Below are 22,024 nucleotides of genomic sequence, written 5' to 3'. Positions count from 1 at the left end.
GACATGATAGCCGTTTTCAGGTATCTAAAAGGGTGTCATAAGGAGGAGGGAGAAAACTTGTTCATCTTGGCCTCTGAGGATAGAACAAGAAGCAATGGGCTTAAACTGCAGCAAAGGAGGTTTAGGTTGGACATTAGGAAAAAGTTCCGGTCATGGTAGTCAAACACTGGAATAAATTGCCCAGGGAGGTTGTGTAATCCCTATCTCTGGAGATATTTAAGAGTAGGTTAGATAAATGTCTATCAGAGATGGTCTAGACAGTATTTGGTCCTGTCATGAGGGCAGGGGACTGGACTCGATGACCTCTCAAGGTCCCTTCCAGTCCTAGTATTCTATGATTCTAGGATGTTCAAGGGGCACAGACGGATTCTACAGTTCATAGTAGGCGCAAACCACTATCAGCTGGTGGACAGTACTAGAGAACCTCCTGACAGGCATACCCTGCCATCCCATTCTGTGGAACTGATTTCCAATGCCTTTAATCAGGGATAGGGTACCCATATCTGCATGCTCCAGATGCAGGACCAGTGGTCTCTGGAGGGAGGCGAACTACCACATAATCATCAGAAGGCATGTGAGGTGTTCGTTCCCAAGAGACAATCCAACTCTTGGACTTATGTATTCACCGTAACATCATCTTGGGAGCCAGTTATGCCATAGCAGACAATGTCAGCAGAAAGTTCGTTTCTTATCACTAGTAGGCTCGTTACCTGGAGGTTGCCTCCACTTTCTTCTAAGAGTGAGGTACTCCTGAAGTAGGTCTGTTTGCGACCAAGCAGAATACAAAGTGCCCCAACTTCTATTCCAGACAGGGTTGAGAGGAGGGTTCCCTCGTGGATGCTTTCCTCCTTCCTTGGTCCAGAGGTCTCCTCTATGCATTCCCACCATTCCCTCTGGTTAGCGAGGTTCTGCAGAAAATCAGGCAGGATGCACTTTGTGTGATCTTCATTGCTTCTGCTTGGCTGCACCAGCTTTGTTAGGGTACTCATGAGATTCTCAGTGCAACAGCCTCAAATACTCCTGATCTGGGTGGATCTGTTGTGTAAGGACCACCTCACAGCCCAGTTACTCCATGGTGAACCCTGAGGAGCTGTCCTGTTTGTACAAAGTAAGACAGATTCTCTTGTAAAGTTGGAAACTTTCTAATAATCTACCATGTCCACCTATTTGGCAGAGTGGACCCATTTTTCAGCATGGTTTGCTCAGAGAATTGACCGTATTGAGGCTCCCCTGCAATAAATCCTCGATTACCTCCTTCATTTGAAACAGGAAGGTCTTGCCCTGGCCTTAATCATGGTACATCTTGTCGCAATTTCAGCCTTCCATCCACCGATTCAGGACTGCTTGGTGTTTTTGCAGCACGTGACAGTGAGATTTCTTCAAAGTCTTCAGAGGCCTTTCCCGCAGGTCCCTCTTCCTCAATGGGACCTCAGCATGGTCCTCTCTTGGCTGACAGGACCACCCTTTGAACCATTGGCCTTCTGCCCTCTCGCTCCTTTCTGCCAAGGTGGCTGCCTTAGTAGCAATTATGTCAGCCAGGAAGGTGGCCAAACTTCATGCCCTCATGTTGGAATCCACATATGCAATCTTTATTCAAGGAGAAGGTTCAGCTTCGATCTCATCCCACATTCCTTCCCAAGGTGGTGGCAGACTTTCACATGGGCCTCAGGATATCTTCACTCCCGAAGTCTACCTGAAGCATAAGTCCAGTGAAAAATGCTTCCTCCAAATACTCGATGTTAGGAGGGCTCCTTTTACCTGTAATGGACAAGATCCTTTCACAAGTCCTCCTGTTTGTTCGTGTTTTATGCCAAATGCATAAAGGGCTTCCCAGTATCCTGGCAGAGGATCTCAAATGGATTACTACTTGTAGTATCAAGATGTGCTATGACCTGGCAGGGTTGGAGCTGCCCTCACTGGTCCAGGATCATTCCACTAAAGCATCCATTACTCAGCAGGCCAGAGATGATGCTGAAAGCAACACAGCTCTGCCATACCCAGCATGTCCTTAAATATCCACCTCCACAGATACTGCTTAGAATCATCTATTTAGAATGGACACGAGCAAGCACTGGAAGATGGAAAGACAATTACTTGTTTCAGTAATCGGTGTTCTCCTAGATGTTGCTCATGTCCATTCAACCTCCTCCCTCAGAATTTCCATCAGGAAGGAACTGGGGGAGAGAGGTGCCAGGCTGTGCCCTATGTGGTGCAGTATATGCATGCCATTTCAGGGGGCGCTGGAGCCAGTCCCCTATGGGTACTGCTAAGGGGAAATTTTCTAGCACTGTGTATTTAGCACACCTACTTTGAATGGATGTGAGCAGCACATCTAGAAGCACATCAATTACAGAAACAGGTAACTTGTCTTTTATGAGACTCAAGATCTAAAACTTCCCAATAATGAAAAACATTGAATAATAGCAGAAAATAGGCATGTTCCATATTACATGCATATCCATTATTTAAATTGTAAGAGGCAGCTGGGGTTGTAGGAGTGGGAAAGTCACAACTTTTAACAGCTGAGGTGGTAAAAACTAATTGCAAACAAAATTTGGAGAAGAAATAATCTGTGAAGGTTAAACACGGCAAACCAGTTTTACAGTCAATATTGATTCTCATATATTCAAAGAATGAGGTCCTTAATGGATTCTTTAAGAAGGGGATGGAATATTTTAGAGCTCAGGTTCAATTCCTTTCACAGAATAACTACAAAATGCCTGTATGTGAATATGGGCAGTACACACATGTGCTGGAACAGACTTCTTTTCTTATGTGGTTATAACTTGAATTTATAGTTGAAAAAAGATATTTCACTGCACGTTGCTGGCATGTTTCTATAGATTACCTACAGGTTATGCTTGGGTTCAAAAGCATTTACATGATGATAGGTGTCTCATTTGAAACTCAATATTAATGTAGTAATTATTATGCAACATCACATCATTATCCCATTATGATACCACTGGTACAGGCAGTCCCCGGGTTACGTACAAGATAGGGACTGTAGGTTTGTTCTTAAGTTGAATCTGTATGTAAGTCGGAACTGGCGTCCAGATTCAGCCGCTGCTGAAACTGACCACCAGTTCTGACTTACATACAGATTCAACTTAAGAACCCCAAGCTTCCCCAAGTCAGCTGCTGCTGAAACTGATCAGCGCTGATTCCAGGAAGCCTGGGGCAGAGCAACTCTGCCTCGGGCTTCCTGTAGTCAGCGCTGGTCAGTTTCAGCAGCGGCTGACTTGGGGACGCCTGGGGCAGAGCAGCTGGGGTGCTGCTGGGTTGCTCCAGTAGCACCGCTCCTCGGCGCTACTGGACCAACCCAGCAGCACCCCAGCTGCTCTGCCCCAGGCGTCCTGATTCAGCCACTGCTGAAACTGACCAGCAGCGGCTGAATCAGGACGCCTGGGGCAGAGCGGCTGGGGTGCTGCAGGGTTGGTCCAGTAGTGCCCAGAGTGGGTGCTGCAGGACCAATCCGCAGCGCCCCAGCTGCTCTGCTCCAGGGTCCAAAACAAAAGCCTGGTCTGTTGGGGGGGGGCACACTATCCGCGCCCCCCCCAGCAGACCAGGGACACGGGGAGCAGAGCGGCAGCGGGGTGCCGCGCCTCTGAGGCTTTGCTCTGGCAAAGTCTCAGAGGCGCGGGACCCCCCCCCCCCCCCGCGGCTGCGGCTTCAGTCCTGGTGCCTGTGGTCTGCTGGGGACCGTCCCCAGCAGACCACAGGCACCTGGACTCAAGCGGCAGCAGCGGGCGGGTTCCCGCGCTTCTGAGGCTTTGCCAGAGCAAAGCCTCAGAAGCGCGGGGAACCGCCGCTGCTGCCGCTTGAGACCGGGTGCCTGTGGTCTGCTGGGGACGGTCCCCAGCAGACCACAGGCACCAGGTCTCAAGCGGCAGCAGCGGCGGATCCCGCGCTTCTGAGGCTTTGCTCTGGCAAAGCCTCAGAAGCGCGGGAACCCGCCCGCTGCTGCCGTTTGAGTCCCGGAGCCTGTGGTCTGCTGGGGACAGTCCCCAGCAGACCACAGGCACCTGGTCTCAAGCGGCAGCAGCGGCGGTTCCCGCGCTCCTGAGGCTTTGCTCTGGCAAAGCCTCAGAAGCGCGGGAACCCGCCCAGTGCCCCTGGTCTGCTGGAGACGGTCTCCAGCAGACCAGGGGCACCGGAGCAGCTTACGAACGGGGCTTTCTCGCCCCGGAGCTCGCAGGTAGCAATCCGCTACCTCGACCTCCGGGGCGAGAGCCCCGTTCGTAAGTGCGGATCTGACATAAGTCGGATCCGCGTAAGTCGGGGACTGCCTGTACTTGCTATGTAAGAATTCGGCTATGCACTTTGTGTATTTGAGTAACATCTGCCCTCTTCTCTATAATGTTGGATATCGCCTGAGCCAGCCAGTCCCTCTCGCTGCCAATGTGAGATGGTTCTCTACAGTATCTCAGCATTTCACCAGTTCAGAAGTGATAAGGCACACTAGAAAACAACATTCCATATTTTCATCACCATTGGGTAACTACTGCTTAATCCTAGTAACATGGTATCTCTTTGCACTCAACTTGTAATGCACTATGAAAGCTTTCAAGATGAAAGATGAACATTATTTCATGTATTGGCTTGTTGTTTTGCCAGCTAAAAATAATCAAAGTAACAAACTTTGCATGTGGTGTGAGGAAATAAAAATAGAAGATTAAGCCTGATTTTGAAAGAGTCCATTGTGAACTTATCATCTGCCTTAAGTGTCCATTGTCAGCACCTGGTTTAACACACTTAAGAATGTTTTCTATGTGTATGGCTAATGACTACAGCTAAAAAATCTTTTAGAAAAAGGAGAAAAATGATGGCTTGCAGTGGATATTCACAGAATTGGATACCAGTGCACAGTAATTATAGAGAAGGCAACTTCAAAGTAGCTTGATAGCTGAAGTGGCTTACTCTACCATATTTCAGAATACTGCTGATATGGAAACATCCATGGGAGGGAATAGACCCTATAGATAATATGTTGCACTTGGAAGCTGTTACTGTTTTTATTAACTTCCTTGACTAACCACAAAACATTAAAATGTCTCCTCAAATCATCCATACTTCTGAAAGGCTAAAAGACAAATGTTTGGGGGTTTTCTCCCCCGCCCCCTTCTTACAAAGATGCTATACTCTGAAGCCTGAATGTGCTTGTTCTCTTGGTTTTTGCAAAGCTTCAGCTAGGAGGGTGGTGATTATATTTTGTTGCTTGCTTAAGTGTGCATGTCTGTGAAGTGCACTGAAGCCCACTGCCTACTGCACTGATGCAAAAGAAACAAGGCCCTGTTAGTGGAGAACAAAGGAGTCATGGGGGAAAAACTACTTCCTTCAGCAGGAATAAATTGTTTTAGCCTGATCACATGGGCTATGGGACAACAGAAGCAGAGGAAATGAAAAGCTTCAAGTTGGTAAGGAGGAGGTAGTTCATTTGAGGTTGGATTGCAAAACATGTGAAATATTAGTTCAGAACTATTGCCAACTGGTCTTCAGTATTTAGTTTCAGTGTTTTGGGATAGGGCTGAAACTTGCAAGCATTTCTCTTGTAAAATGAGTGTTTAATAGTTAGGCTCTTGTTCAAACAAGATTTAGATTCTCTATCTTTTTTTTTCCCCCAACATTAAGATAAAATTGAGGCCGGTTCTCCTATTTGGAATAGCAGGTACAGTATTAACTCTAGTTGGAGTTGTCGGAGCTCGATATCTCTTAATATAAGAAACAGTACACTACAATGAAGGTGAGGTGTCTTGTGTCCTGGAGAAGTAATTCCTACCGTAGGAAGTATATACTCTTCATCTGCAATTATGGAATACTGAACTTTTCCAGGAAGGAAAAACTGTTGTAAATGTTAGTATTTGTGAAATTAACAATTCTTCTTACATGAGTTCAAGTTCAGACCTTTCATTGTAAAGGGTTTGAACAGAAAAATAATTTACTTTTTGAAAGTATTTCACTGATGTTTATCTGTTCTCTCCCTGCTGGTTTAAGCATGATTCACCTTTAGTATCCCTAATCTAGAAGTGGCAACTCACTTGTTTTTTAGTATCTACAGCAATTGAGATTGTTATAACCTTCTGTATGCATTCATTCCATCATACAATGTGTAAAAATGATCCTTCCATGACAATGTAACACAGCTGAGCAGAGAGGTGTGACTAGATGGTATAATAAAAACTGGGTATTCTCCTCAAAGCAGCAGATAGAGAAGCTCATCCAAGCTATGTAGTTAATTGTGCACCTCTGTTTTGTGAGATGAACAAAGGAATACCTTAAAAACCCATTATTTTTCAGATACTGTTATTTTTAGCCATAAGAAGAATTTCCAAGTTCATATTGTCAGTGCCATTCCAGAGAAAATCTAAACCACTCTGACCCTCCTTTAAGTGACAGCAGCCCTCGTTAAACAAGTTGCTTCTTAAGAAGAGACAGTTCCCACTATTTCTGCAACTTCATACTGTTATGTCTTACTCTAATTGGATGTGCCTCAGATACTATCTGTAGCCAACAAAGATGTATATCATAATTTTGAGCAACTGCTACATTGCTCAACTGAACACGACTCTTAGACATATCTTTTATCTTACCATACAGATTTGATTGACCAGAATTTATACCAGGTTACAGATCACAAATGTATCTCTTGCAGTGTTCCATAACCTAAGAACTAGGTTTCAAAAAAATAAAATAGTTCAAAAAGTCATGCTAGCTTTTTAGTACATTTGAACATTTACTGTTTTCAGGATTTTAGCAGTAGATGCAGCATTGTTGATGGGCCATTCAATGACAATCTGCTCATCATGGGTCAACTTTTGCCTTCAGTCATACTTCCTCTGACTCCATAGCAATTGTATGAGTAGGTTGCAGGGTGGGGCTCAAAATCAGGAATCATTCTTGAAGGATACAAAGTTTGTCATCAACTTTAACTCTGCCTTAAAGGTTTTGAACAGTGGAACACGGAAACCTTGTTCTGTGACAGTAAAGGCTATAAATAAAAGCTTCTGTTTCCAGGACTTGAAAAGCACTGAATTTAATGAGTACTTTCCATAAGGTGGTGTGGGGGAAACAAAACCAAATGGCTGGCTATAGACACCTCTTGTTGAATATTCCTTTCTATGTATGTTACTGATATTACTGCTGTGAAGGGAGAGGCGCAATATATGGGAAAAGCCGCAAGATGTGGTAATGAAATGGGCAGGTGTCTAAAAAAGATAATTGTCATAAAATTATGCTAGTTAACCTGGTGCCTAAGCACTTGCTCTGTGTTTGTGTGGGAACCATTGATGGCTAAGATGCAATACAAATCCTTGGGAGAAGAAGGCCCAGAATCTCCCAATCTTTTTAGCCTTTATGGTGTCTTGCAAGTTTGAGGAGGTGGATGGATCTTTTGGTCTCTGTTAGAAACAGAAAAATAAGACCATCACAAAATGTTTGTAATCACAGTGCACTCTCTAGGCTGTTTTGTTAAGAGATGTTAGAGCTTTAGCATTTATTAGCAGAGAAATTCAAGACATTCTTAGTAAAATTTTCAGATAGTACAGAAAAATTGTGCAGACATGCAATATAGTGTGTGCAATAGAATAATGCCATGCATGTCTCTTCTGAATCTAGTAATAGTAGTTATGCAGAATGGAAGGAGACACCGCACTAATTTCACATGGGTAGCAAGACAGACTATTGTTAAATACCATTTTCTGACAGAGGGGTATGTGCAGGCAGTTTGTGTCACATCACAATCTGAGATGAAGAACCTACAAAGCTTAATTTGACAGCTTGGAGACTACCTGGAGCGGGAACATTTTTATGCAAATACAACTTCACAATCAGAGAATAGACTCGCTGCACAATTTATCACTTGCCATTCCAGCTTTGGAGTGGAAAACAAATCCAGAACAGTTGTTCTGGGATAAAGGGTGTGTACACTACAGGGTTTTGTCGACAAAAGTGGACTTTTGTCAACAAAACTATACCTGCGTCTACACTACCGTTGAGTTCTGTCGACATAATGTTGACAGAACTCCGCAGTTTTGTTGATGGCGGCAGACCTCATTCCATGAGGAATAATGCCTTTTGTCGTCAGAGTTCTGTCGACAGAAGGCATTATTGCATCTACACTGTCCTTTGCGTCTACACTCTCATGTCGATAAAGCGGCTTGCTTTGTCAACAGAACTGGATGTAGTCTAGACGCTCTTTATCGACAGAAGCTTTGTTGATAGTATCTGTCGACAAAAGCCTGTAGTCTAGACATACCCAAAGTTGCAAGGGATTGATGAGGCACAGGTATCAGTGCAAAGTGTGGGTTGGAAGTGGAACACAGAAAGGAAAACACGATCCCTTGCATAGTGTGTAGAAACAGAGAATTTATAAAAACTTTAAAAACAACGAATAGTCTCGCAGCACCTAAAAGACTAACAAAACATAGATGGCATCATGAGCTTTTGTGGACACAGCCCACTTCTTCTGTACCCACAGCATGTAATATGTAACTGCTGAGATTTTCAGCAGTTCCGCTGTTACCTATTTAACTGATTTTTAACATCTCTAGAATAAGTTATGTTAAAATGTGGGGGTGGTAGCACAAGCGTTTCAGTGCTCTCTGGTGCTTTAGTTCTGGCATTTATCTGGTGGTTGCTTGGTTAGCCAAGACGTCCTGTGAGCTGCAGCACAGTATGTTCACACTTTTGAGGGAGGGGAAATTAGTATATAGCTTACAAATTCTACATAACATCAACAATAATTTTTAGTTGAACCATCTGAATTTCATGGTTATAGCAGCAACTGTAGGCCCATTTACTAGAGGGGCATCTGACTTTTATTTAGTGTGTTCCAATTGGAAAGATCTTGGGTGCTACAATCTAGCCATAGGCTGGGTGTACACTTATTCTGAGATTGATGCTCCAAAGATCAATCTTCTGGGGCTCAATTTAATGGATCTAATAAGGACCCACTAAATCAATCGCTGATGGTGCTCCTGTCAGCCCTAGCACTCTATGAGGTCGCGAGGAGTAAGGAGAAGTCTCTGGTAGAGTTTCTCCAGTCAATCTCCCACAGTGTGAATGCTTCAGGAATTCAACTTAAGGTACATTGACTCCACCCACAGCTTTCTCTCATAGTGTAGACCTGGCCTTAAAGAGACTACAACTCTGAAGATACCCTGGGGGAGGGGGGGGGGCGAAGACATCTCTCCCTTCCAGGCAGTGGGCTCCATTTTTGGAAAGAGGAGCCAGATTGCTAGTGTCCAAACTAGAAGCTGCTGCTGAGAGCTTGCTGGGATTTTGATAAAGCAGGGAACTTCAGAGGTGGCTTTCCTAGAGCCAGGGGAAGAGTCTACTGCTGTGCCTAGAACTGAGATGGGCCTGTAGTGAAGGAACTGTGAGTAACTTCCATTGTTGTATGGGAAAGTTCTTGCAAATGAAGGGGCACAGCATAGAGACTGAGTTTGAGGAGAGGTCAGGTAATCTTCCCTTTGAAGTGGGTCCCAGAGCTGTGGATATTTTGGTGGGACCAACTCCTTTTCCTGGAGGTTCCCTAAGAAAGCCATTGAATGTATACAGGGGCCAGCCAGGTGGGGACACTGCCAATTTTAAATTATTTTAAGAGTAAGGGACGGCAGCAGAGAGGTGGATAGAGGATTCCCACCTATCCAACATCATCCCTGGGAATCTCAGGATCTCTTCTATTGTCAGTAACATAAGGTGCCCAGCACACAGGGAAGGGTTACATAACCTTCAGAGAAATCAGGAGTATAAAACGGCCCATTTGGATGAGTTTCAACAATCAATGTAATTTTGTAAACCCTCTTTTATAAGGTGAATAATAAACATGGCCAGTCGGTGAAGGTAAGGCTGGAGGAGGTAAGCCCCCACCCCAGCTCTGCCCCTTCTGCTGAGGCTCCATCTCCCACCACAGGGAGACAGGGCAGCACGCTGTGTGCCCCCCCCCACTTGTGGAGGGGAGCAGAGAGGGCAGGCATGTGACACAGCCCCAGAGCACCAGGAAGGGAGGGTGGCACAGGGCCCCAGCCTCCCTGTCCCCAGAGCACAGGGACAGCAGGATTTCAGGGTCAGCAACACTCCACTCTCAGTATGCCAGTAGTAGGCATTCTAGGGGCAGTGTGTGGGCAGGGCCAGTGTTCTGTATGTTTCGTCTTGGGCCCTTGAAATTGGTGCTAGTTAATGAAATATTGGTTCCAGTTTGGACCATTGCACATTAATGCATGTTATTGTGTGGGTCTCCTCTGCTTCTTCCTCCTTACACCCCAAGGAGCCAAGCTGCTTTCATTGAGATTTTCCTTTAGTGAGTTGATAATTAACTGAAGGTTTATGCTTCAGCATACAGTCCATTCCTCCTTTCAGAAACTGATTCAAGCAAAATATGTAAACTTGGGGGGTCGTGTCTTTGCATATATTTTGGGTGCATGTAGAATGTGCTCTGAAGACAACGGTAGCCTTTTTTTTAAGGTAGTATTCTGTTAACAACGAAACTGCTCTGCAAAACTTGCATTACGTTGCAATCTCAAAGGGCTAATAAGAAGGCTGTGTTAGGTACACAATTTAAGAGAAGAATTTCCATTGTCTAGTTTGACAGTGGAAAACTAAACTGAGTGTCTCATGTTTGTTTGTCTAGGCTAAGGAGCACCACAGTTAAAGGATTTTCATCCCATAATAGCAGAAAGACTTAAACTATAACAAATTGCAGTAGTCCCTCCTTTCTCTAAGAAGGGAGTATGATGTGCCTATATTGTCATTTTGTATCTTCTACAGCAGTGGTTCTCAAACTGTGATGGTCTTCAGCCTCCTTCCTCGTGGTCCCCATTTCCCCCCACAGCAGGGAACCTGCACTGGTGCTCCAGCTATGCCCTTCCTCCCTTCCCCGCATGGTTGGAGCACCAGCATCAGCTTCCCGTTGTGGTGGAGAGAAAGCCCTGAGTCTCGCTCATGACCCAGCTTGTGGGGACACGATGCTTCTCCTCCTCCTCCCTGGCTGGGAGAAGTGCAGTGCACGGGAGAACTGCCTGGAGGCTTTCCCCGCTGCTCCTATTGGCTGGAATCTAGCCCCTCTCAGATCCCCCTACAGCCTGTTCCTGCACTGTCCCCTGCTCCTGGAAACAAGTCTCTTGCTCTTGGGAATGAATGTTAATGATTTCTTTTTTAAATCTGAGGTTTGTGTAACATCCATGACATTCCCGTGTTCTTTCAATAATATGTCATTAATGTAAGACACTTCTCCCAGGTTTTCTTCAGGGGTAGAAATCTCCTTGATTGCCTCCCTTTTTCTCCCATTGAAACAAATATAAGCTAAAATGTAGAGGAACCAAGGATTCCATTTCCAAAAGTGTTTGCTATTTACTGACTTAAAGATCTAGGAACTGAACATTTTTATGGTTTCTTACAAACAATACTGTCTGAGGCAAGTTATGCATATTGTACAATTGTTTTTATTAAGGGCTTGTCTACACTGACACTTTATTGCACTGTAACTTTCTGACTCAAGAGTGTAAAAAACACCCTTCCTCCAAACGCAGCAAACTGTGAAGCGCCAATGTAAACAGGCTCCCGGCACTGTTAGCTACTCCCTACCTGGAGGTGGTGTACTCAGAGAACTCCCACTGCACTGGTGCTGTGACTACACTGTTGTGTTAAAGCACAGATGTGGCAGCACTTTAAACTCAGCAGTGTAGGCAAAGTTTGTGTGTCCTGTTGAAATGATCATGCATGCACTTTATGCAAGGGGCTTTTCAAAGTGTTGTGTCCTTTTGGACTCTAGTGTAAGTATCAGTAATAAATATAGAAATTAGAGTGGCAGTTGTTATTCACACTCCACCTGTGAGGACAAGGCACATCACAGGTAGCTGAACTGAGGTTTGACTGTGCAGCACCAACACTTGCCTCAGAACTTGCCCGGAGCAAGCTATGAAATATTAAGAACTATGATTTGATCAGACAGGAGGAAAATGTAATGCTTTCTTTGGTGTTGGAATTTTTAACTTCTTTTTATTGTTGATACCAATTCTATCTTATTTCATAAACGAAAAAAACTCATTCAGACTAGGCTGATATTTTAGCACTGTTCAGATCTATTTAGATTTTTTTTGAGGAGGGAGAACAACTCTCTTACAAGGTTTTTCTTTAAAAGCTAAAGAGAAAATATTCTATACATACTTACTGTTCTAACTATTCGGATTCTTTACTATGCTCATGTGTTAAGCAACATGACTAGCATCTTCCACCTTTGTTCTTTATAGGAATATGCATATAGAGGGAAAGACCATCTGCATGGGTTAAATAATATCTTTTACCTCTTTCAGGTCTTTGATTCAGATCCTGCCCAGGCCAGTAGTAACTGAAAAACCATTACTATCTGGGCTTGTCTACACTGGCAAGTTACTACACTGAAACTTTCTTACTCATGGGTGTGAAAAATCTCCCTTCTGAGCACAGTAAGTTCCAGCAAAGTAACTTGCCATTGTACACAGGCCCCCAGCATTGGTGCCTTCATCACATGTAAACAAAGCCTCTGATAGTTGCTTAGACTATATCTACACTGGGAAGATTGGCAACAAAAGTGCTGTCAACATTCAAAAGTTGCCAAAAGTGAAAACTGATCAAACCGGTGTTTCTGCCTCCCATTGTCAATATTTCATGTCTCTGTTGTTACTATCCTGTCAACAGCAAGAAAGAATTGGAAACCAGTCAGACGGTTTTTTCTGCCTCCCATTGTCGATATTTCATGGCCACGTTACTAGCACCCTGTCGACAGAGCAAAGCAATGTGGGTAAGCATCCTACAGTATCTGGCAGCATCATCAGTTGCTAAGCACTGTGGGAATGGGCAACATAGTACTTTGGAGGGAGGGATAGCTCAGTGGTTTGAGCATTGGCCTGCTAAACCCAGGGTTGTGCTAAACCCAATCCTTGTGGAGGCCATTTGGGGCAAAAATTTGTCAGGGATGGTACTTGATCCTGCTGTGAAGGCAGGGGACTGGACTCGATGACCTTTCAAGGTCCCTTCCAGTTCTAGGAGATAGGCAATCTCCATTAATTTAATGTATGCGTTTTAGGACTGTGAAAACGTTTCCCTTCAGCTGCCTCTCTGCTTTCCTGCCCTCCTTGTGCTTCCAGCTTACTTTCATATCACTTGAATGACAGTTCTTGCTGTGAACTCCAGTATCTCCTATGAGAAATCATGGACCTCACAGTTCTCTCCCATGTTGTGTTCAATGTTTTTAAGACATCACACCTTGTAGCACAGCTATTTATGCAATTGATGTTTGAGGAAGACTCTGATGCGGGCAACAAAGGTGAGAGGGACACCAATGAATTGTTATTGTATTGGACAGTCACAGATCATCTGTGCACTGTAGAACACATAACTTTTGGGCTAGGAAAACCAGCACCAAGTAGTGGCATTGCATGGTCTTGTGGGGTGAAGACCAGTAGCTACAGAATTTTTGGATGTGTAAAGCAACCTTCCTGGAGCTAAGTGTTGAGCTGGTCCCTGAAATACAGTGTAAGGACAACCGAATGAGAACTACTCCCTTGGTAGAAAAGTGTGTTGCTATTGCTTTGTAGAAACTAGTGATTCCTGAATGCTACAGTTGAGTTTCAAATCAGTTTGAAGTGGGGAAGCCTATAGTCAGGGCAGTGCTTCTGCAAGTGTGCAGGGCAATAAATTGCATTTTGCTGCTTAGCACTATAACTCTGGGAAATGTGGATGACATAGTGGCTGGCTTTGCTAACATGGGCTTTCCAAACTGTAGTGGGACAATTGACGGAATTCCTATTTGGAATCCTAGAATCATAGAGCTGAAAGAGACCTCAGAAGGTCATCAAGTCCAGCCCTCTGCCCAAGGCAGGACCAATCCCAACTAAATCAACCCAGCCAGGGCTTTGTCAAGCCGATACTGGTAGAACCATTGTAGCTCCACCCCACCTGGCCAAAGAGTACATAAATCAGAAGGGGTACTTCTCCGTGGTGCTTCAGGCACTAGTGGATGACATTTCAGACATAAATGCAGCGTGGTCTGGAAAGGTACATGACACGTGCATCTTCAGGATCAGTGGCCTGTACAGAAAGCTGAATGCTGGGACTTCCTTTCCATATCAGAAAAGTACAGTGGGAATGGTGGACATACCCATAGTCATCCTAGGTACTGCAACTTACCCCTTAAAGCCCTGGCTCATGAAGCCTTACTGGGGGCACCTGGACAGCAATAAGGAGCAGTTCAGTGGGCTAAGCTGATGCTGTGTGGTTTTTAACTGTGTCTTTGGCTGATTGAAAGCGACATGGAGGTGTCTGTGGCAAGCTGGGTCTTTTGAAGCATGCTGTTGCTTACGTAACTTGTGTGAGAATATGGGTGAAGCATTTGGCCATGGGTGGAACAATGAGACAGAGTGCCTGGATGCACAGTTTAAGCAGCCAGACACTTGTGCAGTCAGAGAAGTCCACAGGATGACCATCATCAGGGAGGCTCTGAGGAACCACTTACACGATAGTGAGGGACACTGACATTTGTGTGTTGGGGTTGCTTCCCTGCCTCATCACACTGCTCATTCTGAGTGAGGCATTCCCATAAAATCTGAGGGATATTTTGCCCATATGCAGCAGCCAGAGTGATTGTTGTGGGTTGTATAACTCAAAATAAACTCATGTCTTTAAACATTTGTTGTTGATGTCTTTCAATCAGGATGTTTCGGGGGAAGGGATAGTAAGGGTAGTCTGAAAACTTCACAATTATGTTAACATCCAGCTGTTAAAGTCACACCTGCTTTCACAGGGAGAGGAATATGTCTCATTTTGGTCGTTTTTTGATCTTCCATTAGCTTTAGCATGCGCTCTGTTCTCGCTTCAGTCTCCATAGCTCTTTTCTGCTCTTTTTTATGCTTGAAGTATTGAGTGACACAACACATCCTTGGCCAGATCCTCCCTTGTCTTCTGTGGTTTTTTCCTTAATTGGTGGTGTCTGTCTGCTGGGGAATGTGCATGACATCTCAAGATCTGGTCTGGAAAAGTAACAATAGAGTGACTGGACTGTTCCCGGTCAAGATTGTAACATTTCACTATAACATGCATGTCTGTGAACAAACTGGCCATTTGTTGCCCTAGAGACAAATACAGATCTCTCCAGATCCCTCTGATCATGATGAGTTTTAAATGTAGGTATAAAGAGGTGGAGGATTAATGTTGGATCCCCCAAGAATGTACAGTCTGGGCTTGTGCAGCAGGTGCATATGGGAGAAATTTGTAATAATCCTACACATGTCCACAGGCTACCATTACTCTGGCTGACATATCACTGCTAAAGGTTAACAGGCACACCCAGGATGAGCTTCTGCATGAGAGCAGGGGTACCAGATTCCTTATGAAGCCAAACTCTGTGCTGCCTTGGTTCTAGCAGCATAGTGTGAGGAATGGTTTGGGAGAGTGTCGTACCACAGTGGTGGGGAAATGGCAGCCCTGCCATGGAATCTCTGAGAAAATTGATAAGTGCATCAGGCAAAGCGTTGACACCATCTCCCAGCATGATTCTATTGCCATATCTGTATCCATCGATGCTCTTGAATGTAATGCAAACCCAGATGAGGTTTAGTTAGCTCATAGAAATACAGTCTCTGTTGGTGCCACTCCCCCACCCCGGTTGCAAGAGCAACTTTCCAAGTCACCACTCCCTCCCCTCCCCTATCCCGCTACAACAGCAACTTACCGCCTGTACTTTAACAGCTCACTCCCACCTGCTGCAACATTCAGTAACTAACCACTCTGCATGGCAGCCATATCCTCCTTCTTCCCTCCCCTGGCAGCACTAGTGCTACTTTGTGCCCCGCATGCCTCCCAACTGGATCACCTCCCTTGCCTGCACAGCAACCTACTCCATCTTTTTCCTTGCTTCATGGTCCTTGTCTAGTTGCGAGTCCTCACAAATATTAGAACTTGAGAACAATTCCTCATTGCCTGGCACACTGGTTGCCACCACATTGACCCTAGGTCCTTCATATGTTTCCACCTCTTCATCATGAACTTCTGTCTTTGGGACACGTGTTTCTGATGATTCTGTGCTGTGGGAATGACAATGGGAAGTATCTACACTCTCCTTGGGTATGGTCGTGGGGTACCCACCCAGGATTGTTTCCAGTTCTTTATGGAAACAGCATGTTTGGTTGCAGCACTAGATCAACTATTTGCCTCCTTTGCCTTCTGGAGTGCCTGCCAGAGTTCTTTTATATTGGCTCTGCATTATAGGGTGTCTCACTCATACCTCTCGTCGCATAGGGCTTTTGAAAGGTGGCCATATGCATCCCAGTTCCTCTGGGTCAATCATGGCTGTGATTGTATCAATTCTTTACATCCAATGATCTGTTGGATGATGGGAATAATCATTATCTCTTTAAAAATAGCTCCATCACAATGCACTGGTCACAATTGAAAATGTCTCTCTCTGAATATTACTCCATTTTTTTTTCTGTGTTCTGGGACATTAAAAGGCATCTTGTTGGCTAAACCATGGAGAAGATTACACGTAGAGCATTTCATATTTAATTTGCAAAGCTACTTGTACAGTTGACTAAGTTGCAGATAAATACACCCAGCTTACAACTACTATCTACTGAGTTGGGCAGCTCAGCACCCTGCATTAAAGTCCTAGGTTTGCATAGAACTACTTGTAATTGACTTTTGTGGCTAGGAATGTAAATGTTTAACCAGTTAACTATTAACCAATAAGCATCAATCTTACTGGTTTCAGTTAACTGATAGTCTTTGCTGCCACTCCCAGAACCCAGTTGTGGGGCTCAGCAACAGGGCCCTTCATAAAATATGAGGATGCTGCAGAACCTCCTGTATTCTGAATTCCCCAGTTAAATGTTTAGCCATATGACTGATAACCATGTAACCGATTAAAAAAAATTTAATGGCTATTTATATCCCTACTTCTGAGCATTAGCAAATAATTTAAAAAATTGAGTTTGTTTGATTTTTAAAATGTTCATTAACCTGAAAGAGCTGAAATTAAGAATGACGGCTTAGCCTCTCTCACTGGTAGAAATTGGAGTTAGTTTCAAAAGTGCCCAACTTTGTGTTTTCTAAAAGATTGTGCAAAGTAATGTAAAAATGCAACAGCAATTGCAAATCCTTTTTAATAGCTCTAGTTTTAACCACACACACAATTGTGATCCAAATCTTACATACTGCTGATGAAGCTGTTAGCAGGTAAAAATTATGTGGATTAGTTTTCCTATCTCAGAATTTTTTTTATGGAACAGTATTAGAACCTTCCAAACCAAGATTTTTTTTTTCTTTTTTTTTTTACTTTTAAATCCTTTTCATGCCTTAGCACACAACCCATAGTCTCGGTGTTTAATTATCCAAACATGATTGGGATTGCATTCTATTTAATATCTTTGTGCCATTTGAGACTGAAAATTAACTTGCAGTTGAGACTAAAGAGAAGGCAAGGAACTTGTCTTGACGGAGGTCAAACACAGTTCACGTAATGTAACTTTATCTGCAGTTTATTCCTAGGTAGATAAGGGGTCACTGTAAACTTGCTCATTCTTTTTCCCTATATAAACACTAACACAGTTGTGGATGTCTGATTAGGGAAGAAGTTAAACATCACTGGACCTTTTCACTCTATAGGTTTGAGTTTTCTAAACAAAAATCTGCTATAATGCAGTTGTGTGGCTTCATGGAATGTGTTTAGCTTTTCAGAAGTACTGTAATTTAAATTGCTTTTTAATTATGCTTTTCTTTAAGCAAGTGTAGAATACACTCTGGAAAAATATCTGCTTCCTAGCCCAGCAAAATAATGTGGATTAATGTATTGTGGTTTCTTGGGAGATGCTGATTTTTGCCTGTGTAAATTCTTGAGATATGTTGCTCTATCTTTCAGGTCTTCAGTAAGTAGCTATGTCTGACATACAGTCCTAAGTGTTGTGTTGATATGTACAATATGTTAAGTTTTTCATTCAACTTGTTGCAGGAGTATTCTGGAAAGTGTGGGTGATAATTGGGAAATAGCCTTTTCAAGTTTTAAAATCACTGTTAATTGACAGTCAATAGAGAAAACAGATAGGACCCAGAACAGTTTTGGAACTTGGAGTGGAGAGCTTTCCATGTTGCAGAGTGTGGTGTTCTCCAATTTAACATAGAGGTCTTTATCAATGATGTCTGAACATTCCCTATGTGTGAGCCTCTAGTGAAGGTGCGTACAATTGTAAGTGTTTTTCCTATCTGCTGGTAACTTACGGTCATACAAAAACCCCAAAGTCTCTTATGGTGTTCTTTTGTCCAAATCTTTCTTTGATGGACACTCAAACAACATCAGCGAGCAAGCAAAATAACAACCTCTTGAAATTTCTTCCAAACTTCCCATCACTTCACATCTGCCCTGGTAACCAAGCTGCCTTGGACAGTATTGGGGACAGCAAGAAATCTGTTCCACCGTCAAAGAAAGCCATCAATGTTGGTTATTAAAAATGAGGAAAGAAGTAAAGGTATTTCTTTTCTATTGTTGTGTCGATAGGGGTTTGACAGATATCTCTGGTATGTCATTAAATATGCCCTTTGTTAGTCACTATTTTTTTTCAAGTCTTAAAATGTAAGCACATCACAATTGCACAATAAAACAAGGTTCACGGTATCACAGTTAGGCTCTCAATTTACGCCATTCTTGTATCTCACTGACTAGTGATGCCCTGTCCCTTCGTATACACGTGAGGGCATGGCTGACAACATTCTAAAAGAGGTTCAAGGAAAATGTAGTTCTCAGACTCTGGAAGGTGCCACAGGTTTTTACAAAGGCCCAGAACATTCTGGGAGGTGAATCCAAATACAGAATACTTGAAACATGGCACTTCAAACATTCTAGTTTCCCTTTTGTCACTAACAAAATCAGTACTCCCAAGCTCAGTGCACATTTCCTCCTTCACCTTGCACACTAGGCAGTTGCCTGCCCCTAAATTTGGCCTTGGCCTGGGTATGAAAAATTCACACCTCTTAGCAACATAGTTATATTAGCCAAACCCTCTGTGTAGAAAGAGATATGTTAGCTGGAGGGCTTCTCCTGCTGACACAGCCACTAGGTCTCTGGGAGGTGGATTAATTACCCCAGTGGGAAAGCCCTCTCCCATCATCTTAGAGCAGAGGTGAGCAAACTATAGCCTGCGGGCTGCATCCAGCCTATTGGGGTTTTATTCATCTGGCCCTTGAGTTCCCACCAGGTGGGAGACTTGCCCCATTCCATCTATTGCTCCCCAGCTGGAACAGCAGGAGAGAGAGAGAGTGAAAATGCATAGTGGCTCAGGAATGCCCATTTTCTCCAGGGCTCCACAATGGGCACGTGCCTTTGGCTCAGTGGCTAATCCACAAGTGGGAGGAGGTAGGGTCAATGAGCATTTATGGCCTGCTGTACAATTGACCTATTCAGATATGGCCCTCAGGCCAAAAAGGTTGTGCATCCCAGTTTAGATCATTTTCATTAAAGTGCTACAGCAGTGCAGCTGTATTGATGCAGCATTTTAAGTGTAGACTTGTCCTTAGTCCTCTGTCCTCCTCTCCCAGGAAATTGATAGACTCTTCTTCTGAAAATTACCTTTATTTACTTACTTGCTTACAATTATGTTTTCTTTAATTGATCTTTCTCATTGACATTTACATTCTAGTGTTTTAAGTAGATCAGAGCTTAGTTTTCTATAAAGTGGACTAGTATAAAGTTTAACCAAGATAGCTTTAAAAAAAAAAATGTTGAATCTCTCTGGTCCTTCAACATCTGTGGTCTGGCATGTTTTTAGTTAGCTGGATATCCACTTATCGTGGGTATGGCCACATTTCTTGAGGTCCCATAAAGGTTGTTTACAGCCATCAGTTATGCCTCTGTGTCTCTGTTGTTTTAGCTCTCATTTAGCCGTGACTTGTCTTTTTAAAAGCCCACTGAGCAGTAAAAGTGTTGGTAATGATCTAGACCAGTGTTTCCCAATTTTATTTGGCCACAGAACCCTTTTCAGCTTAAAAGAATTGTAAGGAACCCCTAGGGTTGCCAGAGTAAAATTTGTCAAGCAAAAAATCCCCAAAAACCCTACCAGAATTTGTTACGCAAAGAAAAAAAACGCAAAATAGACTCTCTTTAAGAGGGGGCAGGGGAGTGCCATGTTCTTACGAAACCCTGGGGTTCCGCAGAGCACCAGTTGGGAAACACTGATCTAGACAATATTGACCTCCCGTGGTCCAGCAATTCTCTGGTTTGGTGCCGGTCAGGTCCCAAAGATGCAGGTTAGAGAGATTCGACCTGTAACAGCATTGTTTCCAAGAGATGAAATTATCTAAGCTGATAGTTTGATGTACTTTAGTTTCTTTGTACAAGCAGCATTTTGAAGTCCATGTATGCTTCATCAAATTGCAGCAGTGCAGTCTGATGTATTGGTGAAAGCAGTTTTGGAGATGGAGGAGATAAAGTTTAACAGTACTCCAGGGTAGGAGCTTTTTGTGTTCCTTTATTGTGGACAAGGTAGGTTTGTAAACCTTCCCCTTCACCCCTGGCAAGATTGTTTGATACTGTGTGCTGAGTTATCTCTGGTTCAGAAAGCTGTCTCCATGTTATGGAGGATCAGTTTCTTGCTGACAGCTGTGTAGTGCCAGATTAGCCCAAGATATGATACACCCCTGTGGGGATAGGAGAGCTTGTCTTTCCTAATCAGTACCAGAGTAATATGTAGGCCTGATGTGATTACTTTCACAGAGCCTGTTTGGTTTCAGGAAAAAGGTAGCAAAGCTCCAAGTTGTGCCAGTAGGTGGAACAATTTTTGATTTCTTGTTGATTTGTTAGGGAGAAACTAGGATAATCCATTATTGAAAAGAATATAAAGGAAATAATTCTCTGCCCCCCACACAGATAATACCTTGGTGTTGAAATCAAGGGGAGACCTTGAGTCTTACGTTTTTCTGAAGATGACAGCCATGAACTCAAAGTACAAATGATTATGTACTGGCTCCTATGTCATGTTACAAAAGAGGACATCTCATGTTGCAAAAGCTCTTTTGAAGAATCTTTAGTATGAAATGAGCATTTAGTAAGTTAAATGTATATTCTTCTTGAACTCAGGCAGCTTATACTTCTGGTATTTTGGTGTGCTGTCTTTTTGATAAGCTTCAAACTGTTTGTTCCAAGCTATTGTGCAATTTCTAGATACAGTCTCTGGATTTTCTGTGTCTTGTCACATTTCACCCTTTGGGCATTTTTTCATTTTATTAGACTATTTCTCAGGATCCACTCCCTGTTGTTACCTCATTCATGCCTAAATTCTTCCGTATCAGATTGTATCAGTTGCATGTGTCAGGATATTATAATGGCACTAGCCAACCTAAAATATGACCTTTGGTCCCCTTTACATTTTATAGTTTAACTTACATTTTGGTGAAGAGAAATTGTTTTACTAGTTAAGTTTTTGTTCTTCAACGCTTAAGTTACATGCACCCCTTAAACAAATGTTCATTTTCAAGATATGCTTAGTATTCTGTGTTTGTTTAAAGTTACTGTATATTATCAAATGAATGAAGGGGCACTCCAGTATTCAAAATCTCATTCTGGCTGTCTTGTCTAATCAGATGTTAGGAGGCTTGAGATTTTCAGTTCTATAAGATCAGTTACTTCACAACTAATGATGCTATGTAGCCCTTAATTCACTTTAGTCAGTATAATTAATTATTGATAAATGCCCATTTGAAGTTTGGGTGAGCTTGGCATTAATACATTGCATATATTAGAGAAATTAAAGTTCGTCCCCAAAACCTGTAATTTTGAAGCAGTGCCATTAATGTGTCTGACTTTAGTTGGATTATAATGGATTCACAGTTTCTATTATTCAATCTTTGCTTTTTTTTTCCTTCTCAAACTCAGTAGTTGAATTCTACAAGATGGCTAAAGCTGCATCCGTATGTTGTGATCTCATGGGCTGGATGGGTCTAGGTCAGTACTTAGGAGACCTTCAAGGAACAGTCTCCTTTTGATTCAACAGGTAATACTTTGTTC

General features: G+C 43.2%; 1 protein-coding gene across 14 annotated transcripts in view; it reads left to right on the top strand.

Annotated features, from left to right (window-relative positions):
• TMCC1 (transmembrane and coiled-coil domain family 1) overlaps positions 1–22,024 on the top strand; it is a 230,927-nt gene that overhangs the window by 125,468 nt on the left and 83,435 nt on the right. For 2 of the 14 annotated variants that reach the window (XM_014578433.3, XM_075938748.1), the window contains exon 2: positions 21,893–22,010. The exons of the other annotated variants lie outside the window; for them this stretch is intronic. The gene's annotated coding sequence lies outside the window, so the exon portion shown is untranslated. The remainder of the gene's footprint in view (positions 1–21,892; positions 22,011–22,024) is intronic. 14 annotated transcript variants of the gene reach the window in all.

This window comes from Pelodiscus sinensis, chromosome 11 (genome assembly GCF_049634645.1).
Source record: "Pelodiscus sinensis isolate JC-2024 chromosome 11, ASM4963464v1, whole genome shotgun sequence".
Taxonomy (NCBI): Eukaryota; Metazoa; Chordata; order Testudines; family Trionychidae; genus Pelodiscus; species Pelodiscus sinensis.
The sequence above is the reverse complement of the archived record's forward strand: the minus strand, read 5'-3'. Positions and strand labels throughout refer to the sequence as shown.